Source organism: Amblyomma americanum, chromosome 1 (genome assembly GCF_052857255.1).
Source record: "Amblyomma americanum isolate KBUSLIRL-KWMA chromosome 1, ASM5285725v1, whole genome shotgun sequence".
NCBI classification, from domain to species: Eukaryota; Metazoa; Arthropoda; class Arachnida; order Ixodida; family Ixodidae; genus Amblyomma; species Amblyomma americanum.
Window position 1 is genome coordinate 184,879,049 of NC_135497.1, and position 27,496 is coordinate 184,906,544.

The 27,496-nt window shown below is 47.8% G+C and overlaps 1 protein-coding gene and 1 long non-coding RNA gene across 4 annotated transcripts in view; one reads left to right on the forward strand and one right to left on the reverse strand.

Moving 5' to 3' along the window:
* The window catches only part of Ac76E (adenylate cyclase type 2 Ac76E), a 466,144-nt gene that overhangs the window by 196,231 nt on the left and 242,417 nt on the right, over positions 1-27,496 (reverse strand). The gene's annotated exons all lie outside the window — the stretch shown is intronic.
* On the forward strand, positions 11,246-12,926 carry LOC144094070 (uncharacterized). Its single transcript, XR_013306398.1, has 3 exons — positions 11,246-11,420; positions 12,030-12,157; positions 12,495-12,926. It is a non-coding gene; the product is annotated as an uncharacterized LOC144094070 (long non-coding RNA).

The window sequence follows — 27,496 nt, forward strand, 5'->3', positions numbered from 1 at the left end:
ACACAGCTTTTAGAACCTAGCCAGCCAGAATGACAGCCTCTGAAGATACACACAAAGAAGCTTTTGCTTGCGCCTAAGTAAGTTCGCGGCTCCCCAAATTGGACAAGCAGCGCAACGGCAGGAAAACCTGTTTTTCCATAACCTGACTTGGCGGGAGACACGAGTGACGCTTCGGTCAGTCATGTGCCAAATATAGAGCTCGGTACCGGCGCCGCCGTAATCCCTTTCCCGTCGGCAAGCAAAATGGAGCTGAACACAGGCACACACAGTTTCAGTACTCGCTCAGGATTTGTAGATAAGTATTTATTTTCGTTAGTTTTTCGATTACACAGCAAAATGAATGTTAGTATCACTCTGTTATATCAAACGTTTCAGCCACCTGAATGCAGTGGTTAGTGAAGAGTGGCTTATCATCATCTTGCAGTGGCTTATCATCATCCTCGCTGCAGTTCTAGCAGCGGGCTACAACTGAATGAATATTTCAACACCCACAAGAGAACTGTCACATTGTTTCGCAGCCGACACAATCGCTCTGGTACATAGGAAACTTTTCTGCGACTCGCCAGGAAACAAATCCCGAAGAAAACTAGCCTAACCTCGGCACATCACGAGTGGTGGCCAAGAGGCCGACCCATTAACCGGAGCGCCGCAACAGCGACAAGGGGATAGAGCGATGAGCAAAGTCAGCACCTTCAGGTCGCTGAAGCGGGACTAGAGAGATGGGGCGAGCGCCGAAGTTGCGTCGGCACTCCGGTGGCCGGCTCTTGTTGGCTAAGCGGTTCCCTTCGCTACAGTAGCATGTTGTCGCACCGCGTGCCATGGTTGCCGATGTAGCGGCAGTACGGTCAGTGGCGTTCGTCAAGGTGGGTTGCTGACGCAGGTTATAACATCTTCGCAGCGCTGTATATTGGATGTGAAAAGTGTATGACACTTAGTCAGCGTGTTCATCTGTACACTCAACAATGCTGGAGCTTCTCTTTCTTTCTCGTTTTTAGCCGCCGCGGTGGCTGAGTGGTTACGGCGCTCGGCTGCCGGCCCGAAAGACGCGGGTTCGATCCCGGCCGCGGCGGTCGAATTTCGATGGAGGCGAAATTCTAGAGGCCCGTGTACTGTGCGATGTCAGTGCACGTTAAAGAACCCCAGGTGGTCGAAATTTCCGGAGCCCTTCACTACGGCGTCTCTCATAGCCTGAGTCGCTTTGGGACGTTAAACCCCCATAAACCAAACCATCTTTCTCGTTTTTGCTTCAGTTCTGCGTCGGCTGATGCTGGACAAGCGAAATTCTTAGGAATTTTAGTGGTAGAGCAGCAACAACGCAGGCAGAAACATGAGAAAGAAGAATTACGTTAAGAACAAGAGGGAATGTTGCAACCCATGATGTTTGGACGCAGGGACCGTATCATCGGTAACCCCCAGATTTCATAAATATGCAAACCTATTTTCATGTTTATAACCATCCCCGTCGTTTCATTCACATAACCGTTTCCTTTTTATGCCTTGAGATAATAAACAACCTCCCCCCCCCCAAAAAAAAAAAAAAAACGAGGGAATATTGTACGCGGTGAATGTATTCGCCATCGCCGACGTTGCTTCACTTAACCCCTCCATTTTTTGCATATTTGCATTTCTGCCTGTTCCACATTATGTTCCACCAAAATAATCCCCAGTAAAGTTTTATTACAAGCGCTCCTCCCATCCTTTCAGACATATATCACCACACTAATGTCGGCATACCCTTGGACAGTTGCTTATATACTAACATTTAAACATATATATTTTTAAATAAGAGTAACAGTAGAAACATGCCCGAGATTATAGCATTGCTGAAAACAATCGCTTTCTCAAAGCCCCTGCCAACGTCACTGCACATGATGAGTTCTGTCCGTTTCATTGCATGAGTTGGTGACATATACTCTTTTTTCATCCGTATAAACATTTTTTTTATTTCGCATACTTGCCCTAAATGCATAATTCGAGTCTGCTGTAGACTAAAGAAGATATACAAGGTATTCTCATGCAGGAACCGGAGAAGGCTCCTGCTCTTATTGCTGTCGGTCAACCACTTGAAGAAATACCCCTCCATTGCGGCCATTAGTCCCACTTATTTTAAAAGTCGTCTCCTTGAAGCCCTTGTCTTTGCACAAGTCCGCAGCAGTTGGCTGACATCCACCTCTGCAGCCGCGTGGAACACCTCGGGCAGGTGGTGGGTCCTGCGCCTTCTTGTGAGCCCCATCGGCACGTGGCCGACGGAGTAAGGGAGCCCCAGCCTTGATCCTTCCAAGGAATACCTCCTCCAACACCGTTAGATTATGAGGGAGGGGGAATGTGCACGGTGGAATGAGGGCACGTGTACATACTTTTCCTTAAGGAGGATGCGTTTTAAGCATGAAATGCTTTTAGCTAGGCTGTCTCGACAACACCAGTCGAACATAATCCCAAAACCCCACCGAAGTTGAAGCCGATTAAGGGGCGACTTTCGGTGCGAAAGGTAGCCTTATGTAAAAGAAAAAAAACACCCCCCAGGTACCCAAAGTTGGGTTCGAAACGACGCCGGCGCTTCCCAGTAGCTTATGCACCTGATGCTTTAGACTGCGCGGCCATTGCAGGAAGGCTGAAAATAATGTGTCTAACAGGTAAAAATGCACGTGCGTCGTCTTCGCTAGAGGTTGGGGGTTTAAACGATTGACGCTACATACAAGCCGCGCCGCTCGGAAGAGCGCAGGTAGCCGCACTGACTGCAAGGTGCATTGCTTTGGGGCTCTCTTAAAGACTGTTGAAAGCATGATTGGTGACACGTACCAGATTGACGCAAGCGGGAAAGGTGCAAATCATTATAGTCGCTACGATCATCCTGCGTGTACACGCACTCGTCGGCAGTATAGGGCTAAAAACGGTTGATGGCGCTCGATAATCTGAGATCCAATGACCGTCGTCTGGACCGCACTGCGCGCTTGGCGCTGGGGCAGAGAAGCGCTCCACTGATTTTCATCTTGGAATGAGCAGACTTATCAAAGTTTCCTGTTCATGGTGGCACGTCCTCTTGAGGGCGAACTTGTCTCGTCTGGTGGATCGGCGCTTCTGCCTTTTGTTCTGCTTGGGTCTTTCACTGTTCAGGCTACAAAAAAAAATTGCCAAAACAAGTGTAGACCGAACAGAGATGGAGGTGTGGTAAGCGTGACCTCCAGAAGAGACCTTCGACGCACGCGTGCTTGGACATGACGTCCCGAGCTGCGCTTGAATCAAGAGGCCAAGCTCCGCAGCTTTACAGCCGCGTGCTGTGCAGCGCTTTATGGCGCGGTGAAACGGTGCGTGGCGCGCGGGAGTGCACGGGACAATCAGCGCAGTCGGGCCGCAGCGGTGCATGACGAACACCGGCTGCACGCATGTCGACGCGCTGGACACCACCGGGCACCAGCGGGCATCTCGAAAGCCGCTTTGTGCGGTGTGAATCTGAACGTTCGTTTCCCACAACGGATGTGGTTAAAAAACGCCGCTTTTCATATAGACTATATGCCTTCTCCTTTAGTACAAGAGAGCTGTCGTACCGTGTGCGTTCGAAGTTAACTTCTTGTGTGGCCACAGCAATATACAGGAAACAGAAAAAAAAGACGGAACAAAAGCCTTGTAGACGCACTGAGCGCATAGAGTTGAGATATAGAGATTCTTCAACTGGTTACGCAGAAAGAGCGAGAAAGAATAGAGCTGCATGCACGCACGGATAACGATCGCAACCACTTGGGTTGGCTGCCTTCGCGCGGAGAAAGGTAGCTGAGAGGGAGGAACAGAAGAACGAAAATGCAGGGAGGTTAACTATGCGACACCCAGCATGCTACCCTACACCCCTACACGTGAGAAGAGGAACAAAGGGACAGGAAGGAAGAAAGATAATAATAATAATAATAATAATAATAATAATAATAATAATAATAATAATAATAATAATAATAATAATAATAATAATAATAATACTAATAATAATAATTGTAATTGGTTTTTAGGGAAAGGAAATGACGCAGTATCTGTCTCACATATCGGCGGAAACCTGAACCGCGCCGTGAGGGAAGGGGCAAAGGAGGGAGTGAAAGAAGAAAGGAAGAAAGAGGTGCCGTAGTGGAGGGCTCCGGAATAATTTCGACCACCTGGGGATCTTTAACGTGCACTGACATCGCACAGCACACGGGCGCCTTCTGCGTTTTGCCTCCATAAAAACGCAGCCGCCGCGATCAGGTTCGAACCCGGGAACTCCGGATCAGTAGCCAAGCGCGCTAACCACTGAGCCACCGCGGCGGGTAGAGAGAGAGGAATAGGAGATTAGTTTTTCACGCTTCCGCAGGCAATAACTCTGAGGCTGCACAGGGCGTATAATGAACATTTATAGCTTTGCACTCAAGGTTGAGTCTTTTAAGAATTTCAATAGCGCCTTCGCAGCTTTCCTTTGAGAAGAAGCTTACTCCAGGGTCCCAGAATCTTGCCTTCTGCAGGGGGATGAGGATACTAAGCGACGGGGCATTGCAGCCAGGAGGACACGCTCACGCTGAAACCGAGGGCAGTCGCAAAGTAGATGCCCAGTCGTCTCATCGCAACCGCGGTTCCGCTCGCTGGAAAGTCTGCCATTGCGATTGGGTGGGAGTAAGCATTTGTAAACAGCGTAGCACAGCAGCGGGAGAGGCCGGATGGTATATTCAATTGAAGCAAGGGGTCACGCAGCACTAAAGTCACGTTACGGTCAAGAATCGCTTATGTCCTGCTGCGTGGGCTCTGGTAAATGGTATGCAGAGAATGTTGATACTGCCGTGTGCGGATCGAGCTGCATCGTAAGCTATGTTGTGTCCTACAATGCCAGTGTGTCCTGGTAGTCACTGAAGTATGATGTCGTGATCCTCTTCTAGTGCCCGGTGTTGTAGACGTCTTATTTCCGCGCTCGTGTTCGCCATGGCGCAAGACAGATTTGAGGCATTGGAGGGCAGTTTTAGAATCGCAGAACATAGCCCATTTATAAATTATTTGCTGACCAATGTATTGCACAGCCGCATGAAGAGCGGACAGTTCTGTCCAGCAAGAGGCTGTCCTAGGCGGAATTTGTTGGTTAATGCTGGCCTTTCTCGCAGGAATGACGACGGCCCAAGCCGAACTAGTAGATGAGACTGAGCCATCCGTACAGAGTACGGTCACCATACTCGGCGTGGAGTACGGACAGTGTTAACTGCTGAAGGACTTGCATTGATAAGTCCGATTTCTTTGCTATTTCCGTAATTGTGAAGCGCACACGTGGGTCCCGCAGACATCACAGCGCAGAGGAAGGTCGTTCCGCCGGGGTGAACTGTGATGGGATGGATGACTGGTGGGCTGCTATTACCTTTGAGAGTGCAGCGTGCGGTCTCTGTAGCAGCACTGACACAAGGTGATGCTGAAGTATCCTTGTAAGATGACGAATGTGCATTTGCAGCGTGTTAAGGGTAATATACGTCGAAAGCGGGTGGACCTTGGCGACTGCAATGGTTACAACAGTTGATGCGCTCCGATGGAGACCCAGGCATGTGCGAATGGCCAGACATTGTACGGTTTGGAGGCCACGCAATTTTGTTTTGCACGTGTTTGAAAGCACGGGTGTTCTGTACCGCAAAAATCGCAAGAATAGTGTTCTGTACAGCTTCAGCATTGACTGAACTGACGAGCGTCATGACTTTCCGCACAGAAATCTGAGTAGGCGAGCGATATAGGTTAGATTTTTCACAAAAAGGTGCAATGTGGGCTCCATGATAGATTCTGGTCTATTAGAACCTCTTAAATGCGATGAGATGTACAGAAGAGATGGTATGGCCGTCGATGGATGCCGGATATGGAGTCATACATTTACTTGTAAATGCCACTAACGCACACATGTCGGCTGACACGCTTAGACCTTGGTTTTGGAGATAGGAAGAAGTTAAGGTTGTCGCCCGCTGAAGTTTTGCACGCATCTATAGACGCTTCACAGGCGAGGGCCAAATGCAGACCTCATCGGCGTACACCGAGACGCGGACGCTATTAGGTAGGTTCTTTAGAAGTGCGATAAGTGCCAGACTAAAAAAGTGGAGTTGAGAACTCCGCCCTGGGTCACGCCCAGGTAAGTGTGATGCACAGGTGCCAGCTCATCGTCACACCGGATAGATGATGGCTTTTTGGTCAGATAGCTTTCTGTCCATATGGACATCCGACCCCCGATTCTAACAGCCTCCAGCGCATCAAGGATGTCTTCACGAGTCACGTTGTCGTAGGCCCCTTTGATGTCAAGAAAAAGTGTCACGGACATGCGCTTCAGGCTCTTCAGGCGCTTCAGTTACTGAACTCTGGACACGAGATCAATGACGCCAGTAAAAAAGCGACCCTGCCAAAAGCCCGCCTTGGCATTCGGGTAGATTGGGGCACACATTGGGGTAGTTGAGAGAGGAAAGTATTGCCGCGACCATTGCTATGGTTACTTTTTAAACTGTGTGCTTTCTTCGTTGTCGCCAGCGCGCGGCGACGCCAGCTGAAGAACACGCGGCGTCATATGGCGCGGCGCTGCCGGCACGAACACATCAGCGGAATAGCTATTGGATGCCTCAACGAGCCGAACTTACCTCCTATAGTGGCGGAGGCGGAACCTCGCGCGCTCCTCCAGATGTATCGCCTCCGACCGCCTTGGCATTAGCAGAGCTATCACGTGTCTGGCGCGGCAGCGTTCTTACGCGAAATGCTCGCCTCCGTTACGGCAGCACTATTGACAAAGCTCATTGGGCCGCCAACAGCCCGCCGCGCTATTTACGCGACAGCGTTAAGCTCCCGTTCAGCGCAGAAACCGCCGTAGTTGTTGGCATTGGCGGAGGCGTTGACGCAAGCATGTCGAGAAAATGCTGACTGCTCGAAAAGGTCGTGACTGCATACGTTGACCTGTGCATTGAAAATGATTAAAACTGGAGTTAAAATGTAATTACGAGGTCGTAGCATGACTCAAATGTTATGACCTCTAAAGATGTAAAGTATGTTAATTGCTCTGAAAAGAAAATTGCGATTATTAGTTCGGAATTGAACCCACGACCCTTGGGTTGTGAGTCAGACACGCTGCCCCTATCGACCACTGAGGCGCGTTAGTTCAACTTGGTTAAAGGGATACATTGTGCGTCTTGTGGCGTATCACGTGGCCTAGTATGCCTACTGAAATATGCGAATGAGTGTGTGTAATTATAAAGAGATACTGATTAAGAAAGAAAGCAGCAAATAACCATTAACGCTGTCGCGTCATACCCTCAAGGTCGATTGAAGGTGTCTTCCTAATTGTTTTCGTTGGTGAGCTTGTGCACCTTTGTTCTTGTGTTTGCTATGCGGAGCGAATTTCCTGGTGTATGCCCATTATGCGAAGCTAGATTCTTCGCGAAGATTCACAGTGAACTGCGGACAATGCTGCCCTAGTCTGGAATTTCCAGGAAGATGAAATTTCTTTGCATATAAAGTTCCGTGTCATCTTTAAATATATAGCGCGGCCGACAGCGGCGGCCATTCCGATCCCGACAACCGTTAAATCTGCGCCTTGCTATTGCAGCCGCTGAGTTGAGGTTCTTGAAAATCTTCAGTTCATGCAAATCAAGAGCTTGTCGTATTTGCATGCCTTCTTGCCTGAGAGCCATTACTTCTACATGGCAGAAAAATAGAGAAAAAAAATTAGGGCGCACATCTTGGGATTATATTAGCGCTACACGAGAGAAACACAAGAGCGGAAGGTGCTACTAAGAAATAATTTTTTATTCTAACAATTACATAAAACCGAGTAACCACTGAATAAAACACCATTATAAAAATCACCCAGTCCAGATTCACTCCCATTAGCGTGGCTTCAAAAATGCTTGTCATTTTTTCAGAAATTTTGCTGTTAATAACTCTTCCGTATCGCTTTGCGACGTCACTTACGGGGTAGTGTAAGCCGGGTAGTCGGACCTTTACTCTTCCTTATTTATATTAATAACCTTCCCTGTAATACTTCATCTTGTTTACGACTTGTTGTGGATTACTGTGTTACCTGCCGTAAGATCGCCAAAGATACTGACCACTTGGCTCTTCAAAATCACCTTTATATTACTGTTGCTTGGTGCAAGGATTGACAGATGACTTCAAGCCCTATTAAATGTAAATCCTTGTCTTTTAGCCGTAAGAATGAAATTCTAGGTTCTCCTACTTTTATCTCAAGCTGTGTCTTATAAGTGTCTAGGCTTCCGTATCACAGCAAATCTTTCATGGTCTCGTCTAATTTCCGCAGTCTATAACAAAGCGTCGAGGTCATTATGTTTCAAACGCTGAAATCTGCGCGACTCTATTAGCTTTCTTCACAAACCAGCTTATTTAACATTTTTTTTGCCCGCAGTTGGAATTCGACTCACCCGTATGGCCTCCTCATCAAAAATACTCTCAAATACTCTATCACGTTGCGTGAGTCAACCAAAACAGAGCTGACCGGTACATCTCACGCAGTTAAAGCTGTCGCACCGGTGTAACCCGGCCTAAATATGACAATGTTTTGCAGTCGCGAGAAACTCGTCGCTCCATGAAACTTGCACGTTTCTTTTACAAAAATATTCACACCCGTGATTCGTTTGAGCTACTGTAAGCACCTTCTCACGCTGAACAACACTTGCATATTGCAGCTTTAATCGCATATAAGAAAAAAAGGTAACATTTGACTTATCCGCGCTACCTCGGGCAGTAAAGCTACGGAATGATTTTCCTGACACGATAGCTTCTTTGTCCAATTCCAATGAGTTCAAAATGCACCTCTGTATGCATATATCTGCCAAGTATTGCCTAAATCTTTTCTGTTGCACGCCTGCTTTTTTTTTCTGTTTCGTTAGCTTTACCCAGAAATTTGACGTTTTTTTTTGCGCTCATTTTTGTATCCGCATTTTTTTTTATCATGTTGAACACTTATCATATTGGCGTTGTACCGCGTCCATTGCTCTGCCAGTCCTGTTGTGCACCTCTGCGCATTCTGTTTGTAATCCCCCCCCCCCCCCAGTACCTAATGCTCATCGGGATCTGCAAGGTGCTAAAAAAGAAAATAAAAATTAAAAATAAGAGTAAATTAACAAATAAAGTAAAATAACAAAATTGCTAGTACCACCCTGTTCTGTGTTTCTTTAATGCGTTTATTTTCAGTATGTAGAGCTAATTTGCATCGAAGAAGTGCACCAATTAGCCTAATATTAAGTTTTACTCAGCTCAAGGCGCAATACACGCACAAATGCGTCAGGATACTCAAATTTCGAGGTGCATTCTTCACTCAATGCAACTGATGTTTGGCCGCTCGTGCTCGTTTGCATTTTAGTTGTTTAACGCCGTCAGCTTGAAAGCGAAATTCCACCGATTTAAGAACGCATTTTTCTGAACATAGCAGAATATCCACTAAAAGCGATGCCTAATAGTTGAAATAAGAATTTATAGAACTTCGTCGCGGAGTTGCAAAACTTGTATCTGAACTAAGACTTCCGCAGCTGGCAGCAGTATGGCCGGCTTCTTAGCGCGCATATCGAAAACTACTTCCACGTGCAGCAATATCGTACCGCCATGCAAGTGCTTCTGGGAGCGATATGGTACCATGGCGCACGTGGGTCGACGCATCTTAACAGCAACGAACCAATCGGCGTGCCCAGAACCGGACGCAATGGCGGAAAATGCGAGGTGGAGGCAGGCAACGCATTTCTGCATTGAGAATAAAAGACGAAACACCCACACTTACCTTATTCATTGAATTTGTATTTCAGGTTTATACAGCAGGAGACACTATTATGTTTAACAGAGATAGAAATATTAACATATGCATATCGGCTTTCGCTTGCACTCCCGAACGATCCCAAAGAAGTAACACGTCTGGCCGATGCGACGAAAGCGGTTCTAGTCATGTGGGGCAGAAATAAAGAGGATGGAAAGAAAACGAACCACGGCTATGCATTGTCAGTTCATGAAAATATTGCGTGCTACAGAGAACAAATGAAGCGCGAGTACCGTAATGGGATTGATGTTCAGGAAGATTAAATACTTGCGCTTTTAATTATGAACGCAAAAGCGGAATGACTACATTTCCAAAGCGGTAACTAACTTTTCTCTTTCTTCCTTGTTTTCTGTCTTTGGGTTTACGTTTGAATTTTTCCGTTCACTTTTGATTTGTCCTGTACTTTACGCTGTCCTCAAATAAACTTTGCATGGAATCCAAAATGCGCACTTTCTTCTGCCATAGACGCAGTTCGCCGGTAGGAATCAAGAGCGCGAGGGGGGTCACGTGTAATTCCCTTACAAAAATGGTATATAGACAGTCTATACACTTCTTATAGACTCTCTTGCCTTACTATAGGTATTTATTCTTGACTATTCGTATATAGACTGTCTAAAGACAAAAGTCTACTAAAAGTGTATGGCCATAAATCTATAGATTGTCTATAGACTCTCTATACTATTTGTATTGCCTGTAGACTGTTCTCTTTGGTTTGTCTACAGAGCGCCTATAGACTTTATAGACAGAAGTCTATGGACACTCTATAGACTGTCTAAAAAATTTGTAAGAGACTGACTGGCGCGGGACGCTTCTTTAACGACAGATCCTGCGAACATACCTCCACCACAACGATTCGCTGATATGAATACCAACACCAAACACGATAAAGCTTTGGAGGATCCTTTTTCATTAATTGAGTAATATTGACTTCACAAATGGCCAATCTAAACAACCAAACAAAAAAAAGAGACGTGTTGCACTAACAGCCTACAGGTCCATGTGTTGAACAAGCACAAATAAAAAAGTGCATTTCTTGACGGATAAGCTGTTACGTCAAAACACAGCCAACAGCGCTGCTAACCAGTGTGTTGCATTCATACGTAGTTTTCTTCGCAGTTTCACGGGGCGCTAAGACTTGAGAAGTCAAGCGCGCGTTACTGCTTCTTTTCACGGGACCTTAAATGTCTCAGCACCTTTCACAACTGCGTTGCAAATATTCACCGGGAAACCGAGGAGAACATACAAAGAAGTGGGTGTCGGCGCGAGATCCGCAAGATATCGTGACAATTGCATCTGACAGCAGGCTCCCGTTGTAGGCTGTGCGCCAACAAGTGGCCCCCGCAGGGATGGCGGGCGCGCACCTACGCCAACATGCCGACGAAAACAAGATTAGAGCCCCCCCCCCCCCCCCCCCCCCTTTCCTTCAGGGCCGCTGAGGCGCTGCACAGCCATGGTGCGCAGGCCGCATTAGTTCCTGACGCGGCTCGTAGCTTCCACTCTACATCCCGCCCAAGATCCGGCAGAGGAGGGAACGCGTGATTAAAAGCGACCGCGTCCCGTCCGCGCCCGGAAAAAAGCAGTCGCTCGGCCCATCTCGTCGAACACGCTCCAGTTTGCACGGATTTTGGCAGGCAAAGCTGAGGTAAGCCGACTTTTCCGAACGGCTTAGGCTCGAGCCGGCTTCCCGAGACAGCCTCTTAGGGTTGAAGCCGTCAAGGTGGCGGCTGGTGACCTCGAAAACAGCGGGCTTCCGACGTTTGTTCGAAAGCCCTGCGTTCTCGTTTCTTTTCGTCATACGAGGAAAGTTTCGGCGAACGGGAATATTTTGTGACGCCTTAAGCGGTTGTTCATGCTGCAGGGAGTGGAGGTGTTCGTTTACCACCTTGAGGAACAACACCGGACCATTGTCTGTTCACGGAGCGTCTGCTCCGTACTGTAGTGTCGGAGCCGAGAGCAAAACGATGGCATGGCCCGTAGCCTTGCTTGCTTGGCCAGTAAGGGGCGGGGAAAGCTTGCCGAATACTGCTGACGATCGGCTGTGCACTGCGCCCCTGTGCACTGCGCCTATTCGCTACAGCGTAATGCAATGGATGCCAAAGCTATGTTACAAGAGCTCTTGTCCTTTTCAATCCACATGCAATTGGAAGCTGTCCTCATCTCAGATTTCTGTGCTTCTCCACCTCGCTATTACTCCTTTGTGTGCAGTTACTTATGGTAAGCGTTGTCTTGCGTTTCTTTCATTGCTTTGTAGCTCCTGGCCGAACATGGGAAAACCGCGCCGAAATGTTTACCAATGTGAAACGAAGTCCAGGCACGTCGGCTTCGTGACGACCTCTGCTTCTTCTTTGACGAAGGGCATTCACAAGGCGTACAAGAAAGGTTCGTTTTCAGTTTTCTTTTACAGTACGAGACGGCATTCATCTTAGACCAAAACCAGCCTGCGTCTTTGCCTTCGCCTCATCTTAGCTTTCTTTTCTTATGCTTAAGTGTATGTGCTGCATCGCTTCGCTTTTTTTTTACCATTGCAGCATTTCGTATTTATTTACAAAGACGCATACAACCCGTTGCTTTGCGCCTGGCGTTTGTATCGGTCTCTTTCAATTTCGCGTAACTTGTTCGTTAGCAGAAAATACATAGAAATTTTTTTCGCTTCTTCCGTGTGTGTTTGTGTGTGAGCGCCTTCGATGTGTAACACTGGTGTCTCTGCTCTTTTCAGCGCTACGATTTCGACGGCAGCTTCGGCCACACATCGCTGCACTTCATTCCTTACGCGTCTGCGAGGCTCCTCTATTTGCTCCCTCGTTGTCCGCGATTGTTACTTCTTCGAAAAGGCCCTAATGACATGTGGTCTAGGGAGGATGATTTTAGACTCTAATGCATGACACGTAGACGTCTGCCTCGTTGCTTTTGCCGATGCTTGGTACGTTTATATCTTCTTCTCCGTCCCTTCCACGCGGAAAGATGTGCATATATTATCATCAAAACTCTCTCCGGCCTATTGGGTGCCGCTAGGGCGCACAAGAAGATTGCCCTTTTCTGCGCACTGAAATGTCGCACCCCCTCGACCGTCCGCCTCTCATGGCAACAACAAATTGATTGTGCACTTGCGGATTTTATTTTAGTGACAATAAATTGCGTTCCATAGTTACGTGCCCATGTTGCCTCTCTTCGCAGATATTGCGACAAGCGTAACGTTGTACAGTGCCATTTGGCTGCTATGTGAGAGAGAGAGAGAAGTTGCTGCCAGGAAGAAAGAAAAGGAAAGTGCACAGGCCTGCCCACTGGCTCAAGCCGAGCCACAATCGCTACCGCGTGCAGATAGTAGGAGAGTTGAAAGATGGGGTAGAAAGACAGGATAGTAAAGATGCGCTAATGACAAGGCCGATCCCGGAGGTAGTGCAATACCGGGCCAACCGGTGGTGGGAGTAAAGCATCCTTGAAACTCTCCGCCACATTTCCAAAAATAAGTCCAATTGGACCCGTAACAGATACTATACGGGGTCCGGACATTCGCTGCTATGTGAGATTGGGTAAGCTGTTTGTCTGATGTGCCCTAAAGCTAAACCGAATAAGTCATGGTATAAGTTGTACCTGACCGTTCTTCTGTTTTCCTCCGTAAAATTACAGCACCTGCAGCTGTTAAATACAAAGTAATTCAGAGTGCCGGTCATGGTATAGTAGCTAATATGATATTTGTTGACCATGAATATGCGCAGAATTATGTTGGGCTTTAACTAAGCGCCGCAAAAATTCAACAAAAGCAGCTCGAATTCTCGATTTTATTTTATTGCACGGTTTTCCAGGAAATTTCTTCCAGAGAACAAGTCTACATAGCTTATTTGAAAATATTCAATCCTTTGAGCGACAATATTGGCGTGAAGTTAGAAGGAAATAGGCAAACATGCTTAGGCATAACGAAATTATGCATTTACTCTGAAAATAAACCGTGCTGAAAAGAAAGGCTATTTACACGAAGTTAGACAAAATAGGCAAAGTATGCTTGGGTGAGCAGAAACGCTCATCTATTACAACCTGCAAAATGAAAGGGAAGCGAAGAAGTGTCCGTGGAGAGCTTCTCGCGTTCAGCGCGGTTCGTTGTCGAGCAGAGTCGATTTCTTCACCATTCTCTGCCTCTGGCTCACCGAAGCTGTCAGCGTCCATCATATAGTAGTCGCTGCCTCCGTTATCGTCAAGGTCAAAATCGTGATTTGAGTTCAAAAAATCACCGCAAACCGGTAAACCGCGCTTGCGGCTTCCATCACTGCCAGTGAAGGACGCTGTGATTGTAACTGCTAGAGCTAAAGACGTGCCAAAAAACGAGTAAGTGGTGTTACTTGACCTCCTTGTGGCTGCAGAGAAAACTAACGGGACAGGAAAGGTGCACCTGCTGCGCTTCACGGGTTAATACTGCGGCCGAAGAAAATAGATTTTTCGTGCGAAAACAAAGTGAGGACGCCCTGGCTAACTATTACGAACGCCTCTGAGTACTCAAGCAATAAAAAAATGCGGTAGGATCGAAAATGGAAAAATTACGGTAACGAAACGCAGCACAGCTTGATTGCATAAAGGAAACCATTTTCATTTATTTGTAATACCCTCACGGCCCGAGTCGGGCATTGCCATTGCTTAAAGACGATAATTCCTCGTGAACTGTCGGCATAAAAGATCTGGAAAATGCCCACTCTCTTTCTCTGGCATGAAGTACGCATGCTTTTCAGGGGACCAGATATGTCAAAATCAGTTAAGGAGCGCATTTCATAGAGTGCTTACATTTTGAAACGGAAAAAGCGAAGAGCCTTGAAAGAAAACAGTGCGTTTTACTTCAACCACGACACATGGGCACCAGCCGCTGTTCCGAACCTCAGTGCGTAGCTTTTTCTTTTGTTACCGACAGGAAACTAAGCAGCCTCGAGCGTCTGCTGAAACACGGGGACAATATCCCGCTGCAATCATCTGATGTCGCCAACAGCGAGGGCGCGTCGCGAGTGGGCCGCTGTTGCAACAGATGCCTCTGTTGTACTGCTCAACTCCCTCCGCCCTGCTCCCAAGTAAAGGCAGCGTGGCACTCCACCTCGTGGCCTACTCTCTTTATTGGGCAATACTTGTGTCCATTCGTGCAGTTTATATCCGTTCTTTCGGTGCCTTCATCCCAGAGTGCGCACTGATATGGAGAATGGGGCGCGGGATACTCGCCCGGTCTGGGACCACTGCTCTCCGGCCTGTCTGACACGCCCCGAAAGCGCCCCGGCGGGACTTAACTGCTTCTCTGGCGCTTCCAAAACCAACGCGCGCAGGGCTAATACTTGTACCCGTCTTTCTTCCATGTCGAGACACGCTCGAGTCACCGCGCCGAGAAACGGGGGATCTGGGGACAGGTCGCCGCAGAGCCGAGTGCGGACGCAGCTTTCTCGTCTCTGGCCTTTTCTTTTCGGCCTAGGAGCACAACGGCCGCAGCCAGCCCAGATGGCGCTCTGTCTGCGGGCTGTCCGCTCCTTCATCAAGAGCAGCGCAGGGAGGAACACAGTCTTCTGAGCTGAGAACGGGGTAGGCGCGCTATCAGGCGAGCAGCCACGCCTACCGGAGATGTACGGAGGAGCACGTCGTCCTCGCCAACGATGGGGCCGCGGAAAATCGAATCGCGGGTTCAGCCGCAGCGCCTCGAGTCGGGCGGGACACGGGCCGCGAGCCTCGCTGCAACGCGCCGCCGAGGAAACCCTTGCATTTAGGCTTCATGATATACGGTGAATCGTAGCGTGCGTGTACGTATTTTTTTCTCCAATGCGGGGTTCAATGGTAGATGATTGGTTGCTTTGAACGCAGCAGAAGCGGTCGCTCGCGAGTATCCTACCATGCGTGTGAACCGAGCGATTGAGCTCGTCACGGCCCGCGGAGAGCAGGATAGCCAAAAGGTGTGTCACGACGCTGAACCAAGTACAAAGAACGCTTGATGGTAGTTCAGATAAAGGAAAGATGTGCCGAAGAATTTAGAAAGAAAAAAACCCAGACACCGCTTCATTCCTGCACATTTTAAACAGAAGGAGTGATTTCCTCTCAAATTGGAGAAATGACAGCGACACCTGTCACTCCACCACCGGCGGTGAAGCTGAAAAGTCTAGCTTTTTATTGTTTTTATTGGGGAGCAGGAAAGAAGGTGAAAAGAGGGGGGGGGGGGGGTTAGGGTTGGAAAAAGGCTGGTGCCCTTTATAGTGGTCTATGGGCCGAAGTTATCTCATGCACTGTGCGCATTTGCACATAGGCACAAAAGAACCAGAAAACGATTGTCGCGACCGCCGTCCAGGCGATTGTAGCGTGAAACGCGCAAATGTTCAGACAGCTTAGATAATTTTCTTCGAGTAGTGCAAGAAAGAGCTCAGAGCTAGGACTGCAGTGAAGTTCAGATGACGCATCTGCGGCAGAGTCCGCCTAGCTACAAGGTACCAACATTATGTGTATTACTGTAGTGTGTATTTGTCATGCTATTGCGTACGGCTGTATAGATTGTACAAACGTTCTTGCCAATTTTTCAGTTCTATGATGCCATAATCATGGCTATTCCTATGCGTTTTTTTTCCTCTCCTGCTTAGACACGCAGCATGTCCGTGGTATTTAATAAGCGAACAAATAAATAAATAAACATCACAAGTCGATTTGATCCATGAGAAGAAGTCTTCTAACATGCCGGGACGGGCTAGTTGGTAGTTCAAGATGTGAACCGGCAGCGAGGAACAACAGAGACAAAGGAATGAACGCACACTCTGAGCGCCGACTTTTGATAACTTTTTCAGACGTAAGCGCTCACGGTGCCCGCGCGTTGCCTGATTCCTGTTGTTCCGCGCTTATGACTGACACTAACCCTCGCCGTTCGGTACATTTCTCGCTCTGTTTAATCCTCTACGTCCTCAAAATTCGTGTTTTCGTTTTTTTTTTCTTTTGTCGATAAGCCTTATTTGAATAGATTTTCAACACGTTTCTTTTTTTAATATCTCACCCTCTTTTGCGGTTTGAGCTCCCGTCGAGCGACCATGGCAACCCTCAACGGGGCCGAAACTCCGGCTGTGCTCCCGAGGGAGCTTACGGGAAGCCAGTGGTTGCCTACGCGGAGCTGCAGCAACAGCGAACGCTCGAAGAGAACGCGGCACGCGCGTCGGCACCGCCCGCATGCCCTGGATGCCCAAACTTTCAACCTTCCTTTCCTAGTCAGTAGAGCAGGCGTTCGTGAATATTGGCTCCGGATTCCTCCGCAAAAAAGAGAAACAAAAAAAACCGAAACGACAGGTGTGCGCGACGTGCCACGCCTGATGAACGTCGAGTTTCGCTCCATCGCGCTTGATCGCACGTGTTACGGGGCCCCGATGGCTAAAACTATGTTGCAGCTCGTTGCGCTGCTTCCCTTCTTGCTTTTCTCTCTGCGCCTAGCGACGCATCCTCCTGTTAAACCCGTGTAGCACGCAAGCGCTCTCTTGCGCAGAATTCCACTCTTTGAAGCATTTTTTTACTTCCAGCTGCACCAAGGTGGATTGTCTCGGGTGCTGCATGGTACTGCGTGCTTGTTTCTGTGTGGCGACCGAAGGGCAAACCATCGGCACCCCGACGATGGCGCGAAATACAATAAACATACATGCCACAGTCCAACGTGCCAGCCGTTGAGCCATGGGACTAAGCGCTTCTGTCGACACCCTCCTTTTCGATAAACGTGGCGCTGAATCGTGGGCGACCGTATCCTGTTACCTCCCCATTGACGGTGGTGCGACTAACGACAACCACAAAAAGAAAACTGGGATCTACTGGCTATTCCGTAGAATTCGTTAAACTGAGAGCAGTGGACTCCCTGTGCAGTCGTCGCATAACCGATTGCTAAGTGAGCGGTGTAGTGCTGCTGAAAGTGGTAATGCGTCCGGAATTTTCCGTGGAGTGAGCGCCGCGCTTGTTGTGGACAATGCCGCTGAGCCTACGTAGCACACCTTTGGTCGCTACTTATTTGCTGCCGCTCGCAACTCACGGAGATATCTTCGATGATCGCGCGGCGATACACAGAGTCACTCAAGTCACAAATTGTGCGCAATCGCTTGGGCGGCGATGATGACGAGACCGGAGGCGCGATGCGCGGAAACAAGTCAACCAGCACCGGCTTCAGGACGAGAGCGCGAACAACGAAGGTGGAAAGCGTGACTGTGCCGGTCGCCAAGCAAAAGGATGCCTCGACGTCGCCGCTGGCATAAAGACACTCTTCCGCGCAAGGCTGCGGTGGCACTTCTTAACAGTTGTCACTGTGAAAGAGCATGAAGCACCTTTCCGTTCCTCTAGATGACAGCACTAGCATCATTTAGCGTGTTCATGACATAACGCCTTCCGATCGTTCACGACAAAAAAGAAAAAGACAGCAAGCGATATATGCACGTATTGCTCGTCAGTACGTTGTGCGCTGCGGTAAAGGTGCTTCTAAACTCAGATTTTTGAGACCCTTCGTGTACGATCAGTTTCAATACGGAAGGACTGTGAGTGAGCTTTTGCATCCTTGGCTGATACTTGCGTGGTGTTCGACAGCAGCACATCTCAGTTTTACTCGCGGCGCTCCCAGATGATGGCGCACCAATTACGGCACTGCCCGACAACCTTGAACGCGAACGCCGTCCGTAATCCGTCTGAAAGCCAGGTTCATTTTATCCCTACACGCTTTCAAACGCTTTCACATGCTCTTCTATGACACACTAAATTAGTCAACGGATATGCGATCAATGAACTTCAGTGCTGTTTATGCAAGACAGGTCGACACGCTGAGAATATCCTTGGTATTCTCGATGCTCGTATAATAGCATCAGACACGCTGCACTAAAGTATGCAAAGCTCAATTTATGTACGAATAGCCATCAATCTAGTATCTTTTTTTTCACGATGATGAGATATCTTTTAACAGTGCGCTTCCGAGCGTCGTTACCGTTCTGCTGCCATTGTGACAACTGATGTCTCCTTTTTGACTTTCTCTAGTAATGGCGACAACACGCAAGTGACGAGAACTTCATCTCTACCGCCCCCTCAGCGCTCATCTTTGTCGGCAGTCGTCCCAGTGACGGTCCATATAAAAACAGCAAGCGGTATTACCTGCACGTCTCCTCTTTCACGAGTAAGACAAGGTTCGATCGCAATTACTACAATCAGCTTGCAGGCCTCACGGGAGTGTGCAGGAGAGTTTCTTAATGAACGCGCAGCGAATAAATACCCTGTTGGCCACTCAAATAATGGGCCGCGACTCCCTCAGCGATCAGCGTTCTAGTGCTGCAAATGCCTTGCCAAATTAAGCTACGGACAATAAAAACAAAAAGCTTAGTGCTTCCAACCGCTTTGAAAACTCTTATCGTGCCGTGTGTTCTCCAGGTGGTTCATTAGCAGTTCGTGGCCTCCACAAACTTCCCAGAGGAGCCCACATTTCCTAAAGCTTCAGCGAGGGAAACATGTGCTCACTCTTCGCAGTGCCCAAGAGGAATTGCGGTTCGGTGCCACGTTTACCCAAGTTTTATGCTCTTGCGCTTAGATGGTTTCCTACATCCTGTTTAGGTCGGTCGTTTGATTTACGGCATTCAAAGTTTCACGATTTCCAGGCTGTAAGTCTTTCAGGCCAATTAAACGGGCTAAAGTCTATGAGCACCGAGTCAACAAAACAAATTCCGCAGCATGCGTTTTTACTATAGCTCTTTTAGACAACCAGACACCATTGTGCGTAAGCACCACAGACTGTATAGCGCCCTCCTATTCTTAATTTTTCACATTAAAATCTCTGAACAGTTAGTCAAACTGCGCATAATCTCAGCCGCCGCTGGGTAGCACTTGAGATAATTTGTGTTTGGCTGGTGTTTCGAAAAATGGTTTGGCTCCCTCGTTCTTGATATCCCGACTGTTCCATAGGTTGTTACTTCTATTCTTCGGTGTCACTCCATGAATCGTTTGGCGTAGAGTGCTAGTAATGAGTAGATGACAGTGTACGCTCTCTCATTGTGAATGGAGAACACCTGCATACGAAAAATGTCTTAGTCATCCGACCAAGTGCAGTTGTTATTTCGGCCTCCAATCACTTGAGCAAGTCATTGCGAAGACAAAATGAAAGCTTTAACAGCGTATTTCACGTCACAACTTACGGGTGCTTAAAATGGACAGTGTATGTGTAAGTTGTATCAGAAATAAATGCGATGCGACTTTCACATAAAAGTGCCGTCGCGAGCGAGTTAGTAGACTTGTGCTGGCGTACTGTGCTCACGTGCGAGCGTTTCGGTGCCGCACTTTTTAGCGACATATTACCGCCTAAGTTTTCAATACACCGAACACCCGTGAAGCTGATGCGCGAACCGATGCTCTGTTTGCCTTTGAAGGGGCTCATGCGTGCCTTCAAAGTTGTCACGGCAGTTGTGTTTCGTTAAGAAGCAGCGGCTAGGTGTGAAAACTCGCGAGTAAGTGAAAACTTCGCAAGTCTTTTGGAAAGGCTTTCGTTATTCCCTTTGACGTTAATCCTCGCTATAAACATCTGAATTTGTACGTCGCAGTAAGAGAAAACGCACAGTCCTAATAACTGAACTAGATGAGATAAAATGATCTCGTAAAGTACAATATGCGTACCATTTGCCTTTGGAGTCAAGTTACTGATCTGCGCATACCAAGTACAGCGCTTTATGTAAATTGACAACAAAGCAGCCAAAATAAAAACACGTTAAAAAAGAAAATAAATTGGCGTAACGCGCAGAAAGCCAACTTGCATAAGCTTTTATTCGTTCTAAACAAAGGTGGAATAAGTCAAATGTGTATTTCTTCTCATGCATAAACCAAAGGCGTCTTGTGAAAGGGAAGAAAACTCAATGAACTAAAATATTACACGCTGCATCAATAAGATATTTAGATCAGGTCTTCCAGTTCTTTAGTCCACATACCGAACCGTTGCTCGCCGCCCTGAGATCGACGAAGAAAAAAACAACTTATTGTTGCATTCAACGCATTTGCATATCGTTAATGCACAAACTGCATGGACTGGACATAAAGTAGACTTTGGCTTGATTTCATTTTCGTTTCCCCATGTGAAGAAATGCGTTACACTTCATTGCGACTCTTTGTCGCTCATGCCACGACAGGGTAAGAACTTCGTCGAGCTACTACATTGGTACTTCTCGAGTCCACCCTAGCATTTTTTTTCTTGAAATCCCATTTGGAAAAAAAAATGCTGAATGAAGAAATCTGAAATCTGGAACAACGGAGGGCCGTTGTGCAGTTAAGGAAAAGAGAGAGTTAAAGACTGTGTGCAGCTTTGAAGGTTAGTTCAAGTTTATACAGAAACATATACAGCATATTTTCTACTAATGATAAAACATCTCCATCTACAAAAGTCAAACCCGGTTTTTCAGAGTTTCTGCTATTTACATTTATTCCTGCATTCACGTCTATTTGTAGAATAGGTTGACTAAAAAAAGCGTTCGAATGTTGTACAGGTGCCTGCACACAGACGCATAGAGGCCTCAGGCCCTGCATAAGGTCAGACGTTTTACAGTCGAGTTGAGTTGAGGTGTTGTAAGCTACTGGTGGGGTTGGCTTTGCGATTACTGGGCCGGCAGTTGCGCACCGTAACGACATTTACACATTGATTGCAAGAACATCGAACATCGACACACACTCTAACGCCCACAGTACTCAACTGCTGTTGTCACCATCTGGAGTCTAGATAAAAGTCTCTAACGGATTTTAGTAGAAAGCGGGAAGCCGCCTTCCTATATGTCCGGTTTCCGCGCGGGTAAACAGTGTCTTCAAGTGAACCGTGTGGCATTCTTTTCCTCTTGTTAACAGCGAATAAGACACGCCTCTCCGCGCTGTAATCTGAGCAGCATAAAAGATAATGACCTAGATCCCTCTATGCGCCACATGATGCACACAGCGGTCACGTTGCTAGACCCGTCTCATGCATTCACGTTGGAGTGCGAACAGAGCACGCGCGAATGCGGCGCAGCAAGTGGTTTGAGGTCTCTTTAGTCCTTTGCTCATGCACGGTTGATTAGGTGGGCATCACAGAGACTTGAAACGGTTGGGCACAGTTTCTTCACAACTCTCGTTTCATCTTCAAGGACCTCTCTTTGTGGATCCGCAAGCAGGGCTTCATGGGGGAGGCTTCCCGCCACCTTGCTGCCCAAGGCACCTATTCGCGAAGGTACCCGCTGGAAGCGTAAACAAAAGCCTTTGTTGTGCACTTGGTGTACCAAGCACAGAAAAGCTAGGGTCGGCATTGCAGAGTGGAACCCACGCTCTAACCTCGGAAGGGAAGATTTCGAATCCGTCAGGATCCCAACAGGTTGAGCCGGAAAAGTCCTTAGCTTCCTCAAGGCAGCCTCAGTGGCAATGCTTTAAAGTTGTGGAGGACAGGACCCAAGCAAGGTAGACAGACCAGACAGTATTCCAAAGATAGGACATTAAATGCTGTTGCGCTAACTCCGCTGAACTCGTCCCCGGAACCATCGGTGAAAACTTAGAGATGGTTGTGAAAGTATCTTTCGAAATACTTATTACGAACGAACGCGTTTCCAACAAAGGAGTACTCCGCTTAGCGCGAATGCGAGGAAGGATCAAAGTGCTGACTTCAGAGTGGGCAGTAAAAAGAATACAAATAATGGTGCCCTGCCCGCACCGCCTTGCGACACCACAGGCTTGATCAAAGTACAGTCGAGACTCTCAAATGACCAAGGCAGATTTAACCGCTGCCCCCGTCTCCGAAAGGTAAGACCTAGGGCATTTCGAGTGTTAAGTGCCAAGTAAGCTGGGGACTTAGATCTCTTTCGAAGGCGCTGTAGAAGAGCTCGCCAGGCTGCCGTCTCTCCGAGGCGACCAAGTTGCATTAATAACCTTTGTGAAACCAAAAGGTTTAGAGGCTTCTATAGTGACTAATGAAAAACTTGATTATTCGCAGCCACAGGCGGTACTCCAAGGGCTCCCCTTAGGCTCTTTGGGTGCGAAGTTTTCTATCTATCATACTGTGGTAGAACTGGAAAAATGCTACGGACTTGGTACATTATGCGGCCCATCACCAGGGCTTCGTAGAGTCTGACCATCAGAAAGGATGATTTCCCCTTTGCTCAAGTGATGCGAAAGTTATGCTTGTGATTCTTCGCTCACGACGCTGACAACGCTGACAACGCTGACAACGCTGACAACGTCGACGCCGGATTTCTGCGTAATGGAGCCCTTTAACGCTGTCGCATTAATACAACCTTTGTCCGTAAAGTTTCGAGACTGATTTATTTTCTTCTCTAGAAATGATTCGCCAAAACAAATGTTGGTGCGTATGTGTAGCGCAACATTTTCGGGCTAACTAGAGCTATTTATGTTAATTGTTGTGGCAGCCACCAGATGGCACTACATGTAGAAAAATACGTTGTCACTAGTTGTCTGCGCAGTCTACTGTGAGTGAATGTGGAGAGATGGACGTACACCTCGAATAGCGTGTAATCATAAAATTCTGTGCGAAGCTTGGCAAGACAGCCACACAGACGCATGAGCTCCTTCGTGACGCTTACGGCAACGAGACATTATAGCGGACGCGAGTTTTCGAGTGGCACAAGAGGTTCGTTTCGGGGAGAACGTCGGTGGAAGACGACACAAGGCAGGGGTGTCCTTCAACCTCACGGAATGAAAACAACGTGGCTCGGATCAGGGAAATCGTACAGTAAGACCGCACCATTACAGTCCGCATGCTATCAGATGCTCTCGACATTAGTAAGACAACATGCCACCAAATTTTACGTGAGAACTTGGGGAAACGAAAGCCGAATGCCAGACTTGTGCCGCACGCCCTCACACAGGACCAGAAGGACACGCGGGCAACAGTGAGCGCTGATTTGCTCTCCGAGGCAGAGAAGGATGCTGCATTCGTTGACAGCATCATTGCTGAAGGCGAAACATAGTGTTTTCAATACGATCCTCAAGCAAAGAGGGAGAGCGCCAAATGGCGGTCCACAAGCTCTCCGGCATCGAGAAAGGTGCGGCGACAGAAGACCAAAACAAACACGATGATGATAGTTTTTTTCGACGCCAGAGGTTTAATACACCACGAGATCGTCCCACAAGGGCAGACGGTGAATCAGCAGTTTTATATCTGCGTGCTCCAACACATGCGTGATGCACTGCGACGCCGTCGCCCTGACTTATGGGCATCTGGACAATGCAGCCTTCTCCACGATAACGCAAGGCCGCACACTGCTCTCAGCGTGACAAAATTTCTCGCCAAGCACAGCATTACTGTACTTCTCCATCCGCCATACTCACCTGACCTCTCCCCATGCGATTTTTTTCTGTTTCCTCGTGTGAAGAGAGCTCTAAAAGGTCGCTTGATGGGGAGCGTGGAGGCCATTCAAGACGAAACGAGGAAGGAGCTGACAGCCCTGCCAAAAGAAGCGTTTTCCAACTGTTTCCAAGACCCCAAGAAGCGCTGGATGCTGTGTATAGACTGCAAGGGAGACTATTTCGAAGGGGTGCTGCACAAATGAGTTTAATGTTAAACGCATTATTTTAATGAACTCAGTATCGGAACTTTACGGGAAAAGGTTGCACTTCATCTGGTGGGACAGGTAGGCGCCGCGGGTGGATGTAATTGTGGGTGAGATTAGAATATGTAACCACTAACAAATTCAGAGCACTTATTACAGCAATACACGAAGCGAAAATGCCTGGATATCCATGCTTCTGTAATTTTAGCCAAGGGCCCACTTATTTAAGCAATGACAGACAGTACTAGCAGATAAGGTACGGTCCGTATGTGGTCCGGTTTCTGCCCTAATATAGAAGAGCAAGGCGAGACTAAAGGGTTAAGAAAACAGGGTTGCCAACTACTCTGACTAGACTCACGTGGTTTGATGATGGATGGGCCACTTCCGCAAGTTTATCGCGCCCATAACGTCAGCGCACACAAGGCCGTGCCGCATCCTTTCATGTTTCGATCTCCCTCTATTCAACCAAAGGCACTTTCTGAGAACACCAAGCGGGAGCTGAAGCACAACGCACCAGAAGGTAAGGCAGGCGCACCAGAACTTGGAAATACAGCCTGTCGCAGCGTACTCACCATTATCTCCAGAGCTGCCCTCCGAGCTGAAGGGCGCGCCCGAATTACGGCTCCAAACTTGCACTTCGCAGGAGATAAAGCCCCGGGCTTGAATTCGGGCCACACTTGTGCCGTCTTTACTCGCGGCGAAGGTCAGAAACGCGGCGTTCTGGGTATGGGTGCACTTGCGCCCGCATAATAATAATAATAATAATAATAATAATTGGTTTTTGGGGAAAGGAAATGGCGCAGTATCTGTCTCATATATCGTTGGACACCCGAACCGCGCCGTAAGGGAAGGGATAAAGGAGGGAGTTAAAGAAGAAAGGAAGAAAGAGGTGCCGTAGTGGAGGGCTCCGGAATAATTTCGACCACCTGGGGATCTTTAACGTGCACTGACATCGCTAAGCGCCCGTGTGCTGTGCGATGTCAGTGCACGTTAAAGATCCCCAGGTGGTCGAAATTATTCCGGAGCCCTCCACTACGGCACCTCTCTCTTCCTTTCTTCTTTAACTCCCTCCTTTATCCCTTCCCTTACGGCGCGGTTCGGGTGTCCAACGATATATGAGACAGATACTGCGCCATTTCCTTTCCCCAAAAACCAATTATTATTATTATTATTATTATGCGGGCGCAAGTGCACCCATACCCAGAACGCCGCGTTTCTGACCTTCGCCGCGAGTAAAGACGGCACAAGTGTGGCCCGAATTCAAGCCCGGGGCTTTATCTCCTGCGAAGTGCGCAACGCTGTGCTGCTGGCGCCTACTAGGAGCGTGAGATGCGACCTCTGCCGCGGGATCCGGTCGTTGCTGCATTGTGGTCGCAGCACGGACCGTTTGTTTTCACGGCGTCGCTGTCATGGCGAAACGCTTTCGAGTGGAGCCGTTCTTTGGTGCCCGACGGCGCTTTTTTCTCCTGGTGACAACCGACGAATGATACTGAGGCATGTTCTCTTGTGCAGTGCTTCTGCAGAGCATAAAGATTTTTCGGCGACGAGAAACAACCTAAAACGCGGGTTTCATAAGGCCCTCTCTTGCGAAACCCAACTAGAACTTTTCCTTCACGACTTGCGCACTAATATTGACAACAGGCAGATTGACATCGTATTTCTAGAATTTGCGAAATCTTCTGACAAAGTCCCTCACCGCCGTCTGTTAGTAAAACTTGCGAAGCTGAACCTACATTCTGATCTTGTTAAATGGATCGAAGAATTTCTAATTAATCGTTCTCACCGAGTCACAGTTACCTCAGACGTTCAACAATGACCTGTCTTGTGCCCCCTCCTATTACTATAGCATAATTAGATAATTACTTACCCTTGCATGTTTCCTGCAGTATTCAAATGTTCGTCGATTGTTGTGTCATTTACCGCACCATTGGTAACTGTCATGATCAATGCACTCTTCAGACAGATCTTACCAGCGTACTAAATTGGTGCAACAAGTGGCCAATGCTCCACGTTCCTATTAAAAGTAAACTCATGGCTCTCTCATCGTCACAGCCCCTATCACTTCCATTATTTAGCATCTAACATGGCGATTGAGTTAGTACAATCACATAAAGAACTAGGAGTCATCTTCTATTCCAATTTATCGCGGCGCGCTCATGTTGGTAAAATCATTTCAGCATTGAACAAAACACTATGCTTTCTTAAGCGCCACGTGCGCCTTGCTCCATGACACGTAAAATTCTATAAATCACTTATAAGAACCACATTATAATACGCATCTGCCATATGAAGCCCGTATCAAGCGTATATCTATAATCATTGCATTGGAAGCTGTTCAGAATCGTGCTGTTCGATTCATTCGTTTCTAATATTCATACGATGTCAGCATTTCATCTTCAAAAGCAATATCCGCACAGCCGCCCCTCTGTTATCGTCCCCGCATTGCGAGCCTTTCCCTTTTTCACAAGTCTTCTTTTATTCTCCTCTCAATCAAGAACCGCATATCACCGCCGCAGCACGCATATCTCACCGCACCGGTCATCCACTTCAAGTTGCCTGCCCACCATCGCGCATTACTACGTTTTATGCTTCGTTCTTTTTTCAAGCATCTTCAGACTGGAACGGCCTATCCTATGACATCGTCGGCATCGCTTCGTCGTCTGCTTTCCAAGAACGTGTAACTGATCAGCTTCACTGCTTAATAATAATTGCTATTTTTTCTTTGTTCAAGTGTAATCCCACCCCTTGTGTAACACCCCCTGAAATGGGGGCTTTTAAGGAAATAAAAGTAAATGAACTTAACTGAAATAAGTTTATTTTCAGCGATTCTCTGCAATAATCGACCGCGTTTTTCAGACTGAGTCTACTGATGCACCATTTCGACTAACTGGCTCGTTGAAAGAAGAGTTCCAAAAGGCGTAGTAGGCTGCAAATGTTGCAGACATGGCCGCAAATGCTGTACGAGACTAGTGCAGGAATGCCTGTCCTCCGGTCGTATCATTATATGCCTCGGAACGCTAAGCGCTACCGGGCGAGGAGAAACGAAGGTCTTCGCGCGTCACGTAAGCTGCCTTTCTTCTGTTCTTTTTCTCCTTGAAGGAGCTTCCGTAGAAGCCCGCATATTCTATCAAGGCTAATTTGTTATTTGTTTCATAAGGTCGCGGACTCGATCCCGGCCGCGGCAGCCGTTTTTCGATGGAGGCCCAAAAACACC